Raw genomic sequence first — 6,856 nt, 5'->3', positions numbered from 1 at the left:
TTCAAATAATTTAAAGGGCCTGCTCGGGTATATAAGAGAGGCTGGGAGACTGGGGCCGGTGGTGGGTGATGGGTGATGAGTGATGGTGTGGTGTGGTGTGGTGTTGTTAAGAGTTGATTTACGGCCAGCCAGCCAGCTGCAGCCAAGGCAGGGCAGGCAAGGCAAGGCAAGGCAAGGCAAGGCAAGGCAAGGCAAGGCAATAACAGGACAGGACAGGCAAGGCAAGGCAAGGCAAGGCAAGGCAAGGCAAGGCAGGCAAGGCAGGGCGGGCGGGCGGGCGGGCGGGCAGCCAGCCAGGCCAGCCAGCCAGCCAGCCAGGCAGGCAGGCAGGCAGGCAGGCAGGCAGGCAGGCAGCCAGCCAGTCAGCCAGCCAGCCAGCCAGCCAGCCAGCCAGGCAGGCAGGCAGCCAGCCAGCCAGCCACTCCCACTTTGTATTTATATGCATTCAATTTATATTCAAACATTATATATGTTAAGGGCCTAGTTTTAGTGTTTATTTTAAAAATGACAAACATCGAGTCGTTTTACCAGTCCTTTAGCGTTAACGGTGATGCATTTTAAAACTGAACAGAAATCACCTTTTCTGGATATATCAAATATCGAATCCGCTTAATGTGCCTACAATTCAATCATTCAAAAAATACATAATTTACATCATGCCTTTTCATAGAACAGACAATAAGATTTGAGACAATAAGAACTTTAGTTTTATAACTAAAGTTGCACAATTATACCAACTCTATGGTGGCTGGGTGGTAAGGTGTGTGGCTGGTGTTTTGGAAGTCGCGAGTTCAAACGACCCAATGGGAGTACTTTTTTTTTTTTTATGCCATACAATCTTCCTAGTACTATTATGTAGATGTGTGTGTGTGTGTGTTTTTATTCATTCTTTGGTTTTATAGATGACATACATATTGACTCCTTTTACCGGTCCTTAATTAGGCTCTGGGGAAGCAATGGTGGTGGTGGTGGTGCATTTAAAACTAAACCAAAAATCACCAGTTCTGGACGCGTCAAATATCATATCCGCTTAATGTGTCTACAACCTAATTACTTAAAACTACACTATTTAATTCATTCATATCATGTGCATATTGGTCATTATGCTCATACAACCGACATAACAATTTATTTTCATTATTAGAATCATACATTTCATCAAGTAATACAGATACAAAGAGATTTTCTTTCTGAGAAGACCGTTAGTATTGGCTGGCTGGCAGGCAGGCAGGCAGGCATTTGAGGGTTATTATTTCGCCTGTTGATTGGGGGGAGGGTTGATGTGTTAGGGGGTTTTCGGTTAGGTGTGGTGGTGGTGATTGGTGGTGATTGGTGGTGGTGGTGATTGGTGGTGATTGGTGGTGAGTAGTGGTGGTGGTGGTGGTGGTGGTGGTGGTAGTAGGTGGGAGGGGGGGGGGGAAGGGGAATGATGGTCTGTGGATTCCTTCTCCGTACCCCTTACATATAAGCAAAAACATGCCTTCCTGTGGGTATAGAAACATTAACACAAATTATATCAGTAACTGATATTGTAGCCTTTTAAACAGAAAAGATTTGTACATACAAATACTTTTAAATTATCATTTATTTGTGGAAATGGCATTTACGTCATTAAATTGATACCTCAGCATCAAGTGTCCTGCAGTGGTCCAGTGGTAAAGTGTATATAAGTGATGCGTATTCTTGGAGTTGCGAGTTCAAACCCGGATTAAGCTATATATATATATATATATATATATATATATATATATATATATATATATATATATATATATATATATATATATATATATATATATATATATATATATATATATACAACATGTTTTGTTTTGGTTGTTTGTTTTTGTATAAAGCCTCACACACTATATTAAGCGAGTTTGTTTTAAACATGACATACATATTAATTCATTTTACCAGGCCTTATTCCACACAACTCCGTGAATTTCCCGTGGAGCCAGCCAGCCAGCCAGCCAGCCAGCCAGCCAGCCAGCCATTCAAACAAAAACAAACGAAACAAAACAAAACAAAACAAAAAACATTATTGCCAACAGCATTTGGTGTTCCCAGGCGGTCACCCATCCAAGTACTAACCAAACCCAACGTTGCTTAACTTCGCTGATCGGACGAGAAGCGGTGTTCTCAACGTGGTATGGCCGTTGGCATGAGACTGCCTACACATTGTGGCTAATAACCAACTCTTTTTAGTCATCACGGCAGGATACGGACCTTCTTGTGGTGTCTTAATGGTAATTGTATCCTAACATATTTTTGTCTCCTTGGCATGGATATTTAACATCGTTTATTCAGTCTTGGGTTTATGTTCTTTCGCCATTTACAGACATTTTACATCTACCTACTTCCTCAGCCTACCCTGCCAATTTCTAATGAATTTGTGGATTTTCTTTTGTAATACATACATGTGTGTGCTCATCTGCTCTTCAGTTTTTATGATATTTGTCTCATCTGTCCTGCTTTATGATACTTTTACAAAGAACATGAACAAATGCTTCTATTTTAGAGAAGATATGGGATCCAGGTTTCGGAGCCGTAAAACCAACCGTCGTGATTGGTGGACGAGTTGCCAGGTTGCAGCTTCTGTACCGTGCCGGCACATAAATAGGTTCGGCTCAAGCGGCGGCAGCATCATTCCCCCGTGACTGTCTGAGCGTCTCTCATCACCTTGGTTATCTCATCATCATCATGGTAGAAGCAAAGCCTACCAAGAAGGCTGCGGCTGCTGCTGCTGTGGTGGCCACCACCAGGAAACCTCGCGTCCAGGTTGCTCACCCGAAAACTAGTCAAATGGTTCTAGCCGCGGTCGCAGCACTCAAAGACCGTAAGGGCTCGTCTCTACAAGCAATCAAGAAGTACGTTGTTGCCAACAACAAAGTCGAGGCTGCCAAGATCGCCATTTACATCCGAAGATTTCTCAAGAAAGCAGTGGCTGACGGCATTCTTGTTCAGACCAAGGGAAGTGGAGCTAGTGGATCATTCAAGCTGGCCGTAGCAGAGAAGAGGGCCGTTCTAACTCCCAAGAAAGCCACCACAACCAAGAAACCATCTACAGCAGCAAAGAAGGCCGTGGTAACTCCCAAGAAAGCCGCCACAAGCAACAAACCACCTACAGCCTTGAAAAAGAAGCAGCAGCAGCAGCTTGTTGTTGGGAACAAAAAGCCCAAAATAAAGAGAGCTTCAAAATCTCCCAAACCACCCAAGGCAAAGAAAGCTGTCAAGAAAACAACAAAGGCAAAATAAACGACGACATGCAAGCAGCATGAATACACATGACAATAAACATCCAGGCCTCCCCCCTCAGTGGAGGGGCCTCATATGATTCCAAAAAGAGTTTAGTTTTGTAGACAAATAAATCATTACTTTTGGGGTAGATTTACTCTGTATATTATATATATATATATATATATATATATATATATATATATATATATATATATATATATATATATATATATATATATATATACACATACATGGGTGAGGTGATATGGTACCAAAGTTTTGGGTGAGGTGATTGACATTTACACAAGATAAAACACGAACCAATGGGAATAAAAACATAAGAATGGAAGTAACTGCAGAAGGCCTATTGGCCCATAACACAAGCACTTCCTCTTGATGCTTCTATATTGGTTCGGAGTCTTGAAGCTATAATATATATATATATATATATATATATATATATATATATATATATATATATATATATATATATATATATATATATATATATATATATATATATATATATATATATATATATATATATATATATATATATATATATATATATATGCACACAAAACTAAATAGTCTTGTTAGACAAATTGCCCCTATTAGAGGCAAGTTGACTAACAAGCCGAATGACTGCAATTGTTTTGAATTTGAGTTAAATCTAACATAGAAATGTAATCAAACCTAACCTAACCTATGCTAACCCAAGCTAAGCTAACCTAACCTAACCTAAGCTAAGCTAAGCTAACCTAACCTAACCTAACCTAACCCAGCAATTCATGATCTTAATATAATACTGTTAATTGGATAAACCAATTTGGAAAGAAATGTTCGAAAATAACAAAATTAACTGTGCTTGTTAGGAAAATTGGGCCTTGCATACTTGTCCCAATAGTGTGGTTCTCGCTTTTAGGTACGACATAAACGTATACCTAAGTTGAGAGAGAAAAAGATTCGCACTCAAACATGCATATCGATTGCCAGTCCTGAATTCTGGGTAGATATTCGTGTCCTCCCTTTTCATTTACCATCATTTGGATACTATCAAAACAGCTCTGAGAAGGATAAAATGAATAAAACGGGTAGCTCACTCATGTAAAAAGGAAGAGTTGGGAAAGATCTCTCTCTCTCTCTCTCTCTCTCTCTCTCTCTCTCTCTCTCCCTCACCCCCCCCCCCCCACCACCAATGATCCTGCTCTGCTAGTATATAACGGAACAAACCTTCCCCCCCCCCCCCACCCCTCCCTCCCCAATCAGAGTCCCTTTAAGCATGCGAGGATAAAAAATAGATTTCATAAGACCCAATGTGCTAGCTGATATCAAAACAATTTATGTTATCGTCTATTAAGCCCTTCAGTAAAAAAGTATAGGGACCTAATTAGGTCCCGTTTTGAGGTGGTGGTGGGTGGAATCGATGGATTAGCCAAGCTCTTATCCGCCGAATCCGTAGAGGGTACGACCCTGGCGCTTCAGAGCGTACACCACGTCCATGGCAGTGACGGTCTTCCTCTTGGCGTGTTCCGTGTAGGTTACAGCATCACGGATGACGTTCTCGAGGAACACCTTCAGGACGCCACGGGTCTCTTCGTAGATGAGACCCGAAATACGCTTCACGCCGCCACGACGAGCTAAGCGACGAATAGCGGGCTTGGTGATGCCCTGGATGTTGTCACGTAGCACCTTACGATGACGCTTGGCGCCACCCTTTCCGAGTCCCTTGCCTCCCTTGCCGCGTCCAGTCATGGTGTTGAAGTTGTGTGAATAATAAAATTTCGGCACGATTTCCCCAGACTATATCCCGTCAAGCGGACGTACTTGTAGCATGGCAACTCCTAACTCCTGCCTGTCCTTACTTTATGCTTGTACTCGAGCAGAAACACGGCTTTCTCACAACGCTTTCAAAACTGCAGTTGCCTACTCGTCTGTTTCACGTCTCTGTGAAATGACTTTTGCACAAATCCAAAAAATAGAGCAAAATCAGCGATAATAGTGTTTGAGGTGAGCTGCCTGTTGGCTGCAGCCAGAGGAAGGAGGGGAGGGGCAACGGGGTGACGTAGGCGAGTCGAGCAGCCAATGGCGCTCGAGCAAGCGCCTCGAGACGGCGTATATAAGCAAAAATTTTTCGGCGCCGGCCATCACAAACCACAGTTGTTCACCATGGCTCGCACCAAGCAGACTGCTCGCAAGTCCACGGGAGGCAAGGCTCCTCGTAAGCAGCTGGCCACCAAGGCAGCACGCAAGTCTGCTCCTGCCACAGGGGGCGTGAAGAAGCCTCACCGTTACAGGCCCGGAACGGTCGCCCTGCGTGAGATCCGTCGTTACCAGAAGAGCACAGAGTTGCTCATCAGGAAACTTCCCTTCCAGCGTCTGGTGCGCGAGATTGCCCAGGACTTCAAGACCGATCTTCGCTTCCAGTCGTCTGCCGTCATGGCTTTACAGGAGGCATCCGAGGCTTACCTGGTCGGTCTCTTCGAGGACACTAACCTCTGTGCCATCCACGCCAAGCGTGTCACCATCATGCCAAAGGACATTCAGCTTGCTCGCCGTATCCGTGGAGAGCGTGCATAAGCTAAAACGACCACCCTAGTATACACCAAACTCGGCCCTTCTCAGGGCCAAAATATCCTTCTAAGGAGATTTCAGACATTCCTAGCATCAGTCATATGAATTAACCTTCATCTATACATATAATAAATAAATAAATACAATAATTTAGGTGTCATACATACACTGTACACGTGATATCAATAAATCAAGTCATTTGTAGTACAACCTGTCCTCTTACAAACAAAACGCCGTCGCTTTTCATTCTTATGCACTGCCAAGGATCCTCCCCCCCCCCCCCCCTCCAAAAAAAAAAAAAAAAAAAATTGTCATACTGTACTAGAAATAAAAGCAGCTTGTATAAGTGACATACTGTCCTGTCCTGTTTTATTCTGTTTTTGGTCCTCTGGCTTAATCTGTTAAGTTAGGAGATGACATTTTAAATTAACCGTTTTCTTGACATTTTCAAACCTTAAGAGGGTGGCCTGCATAGTAATCCTAATGTGGAACATAACAATGAATCTCTAATCTCTAGAAAAAAGATACCGAGTGTTTATATGTGTGTTGAGAGAGAGAGAGAGAGAGAGAGAGAGAGAGAGAGAGAGAGAGAGAGAGAGAGAGAGAGAGAGAGAGAGAGAGAGAGAGAGAGAGAGAGAGAGAGAGAGAGAGACATGCAGAGACAGAGACAGAGACAGAGACAGACAGACAGACAGACAGACAGACAGAGACTGAGAGAGAGAAACACACACAGACAGTTTCATAAATATTCTCATTTTATAGCTATTTGCTTTCAGTGACAGAGGTTTTTGTTATAATAGTATTGGTGTCTAACACTCACAATCTCTTTAGAAATTAAAGTGTGGCTCCAATGGAGCCGAGTTTGTTGGTTTGAGGCCAAGCCACCACCACAGGGCAGTAAGTAAGCCGTTTACTTGGAGGAGGTGTACTTGGTGACGGCCTTAGTGCCCTCAGAGACGGCGTGCTTGGCCAGTTCTCCGGGCAACAGGAGCCTTACAGCCGTCTGGATCTCCCGACTGGTAATGGTGGAACGCTTGTTGTA

The 6,856-nt window shown here is 43.2% G+C and overlaps 1 non-coding gene across 1 annotated transcript; it reads right to left on the bottom strand.

Annotated features, from left to right (window-relative positions):
- Positions 1-2,045: 2,045 nt before the first annotated feature.
- Positions 2,046-2,164, bottom strand: LOC138362488 (5S ribosomal RNA). The gene has a single exon (XR_011227711.1). It is a non-coding gene; the product is annotated as a 5S ribosomal RNA (ribosomal RNA).
- Between the last annotated feature and the right edge of the window lie 4,692 nt (positions 2,165-6,856).

This window comes from Procambarus clarkii, unplaced genomic scaffold (genome assembly GCF_040958095.1).
Source record: "Procambarus clarkii isolate CNS0578487 unplaced genomic scaffold, FALCON_Pclarkii_2.0 HiC_scaffold_1889, whole genome shotgun sequence".
NCBI lineage: Eukaryota > Metazoa > Arthropoda > Malacostraca > Decapoda > Cambaridae > Procambarus > Procambarus clarkii.
The sequence above is the reverse complement of the archived record's forward strand: the minus strand, read 5'-3'. Positions and strand labels throughout refer to the sequence as shown.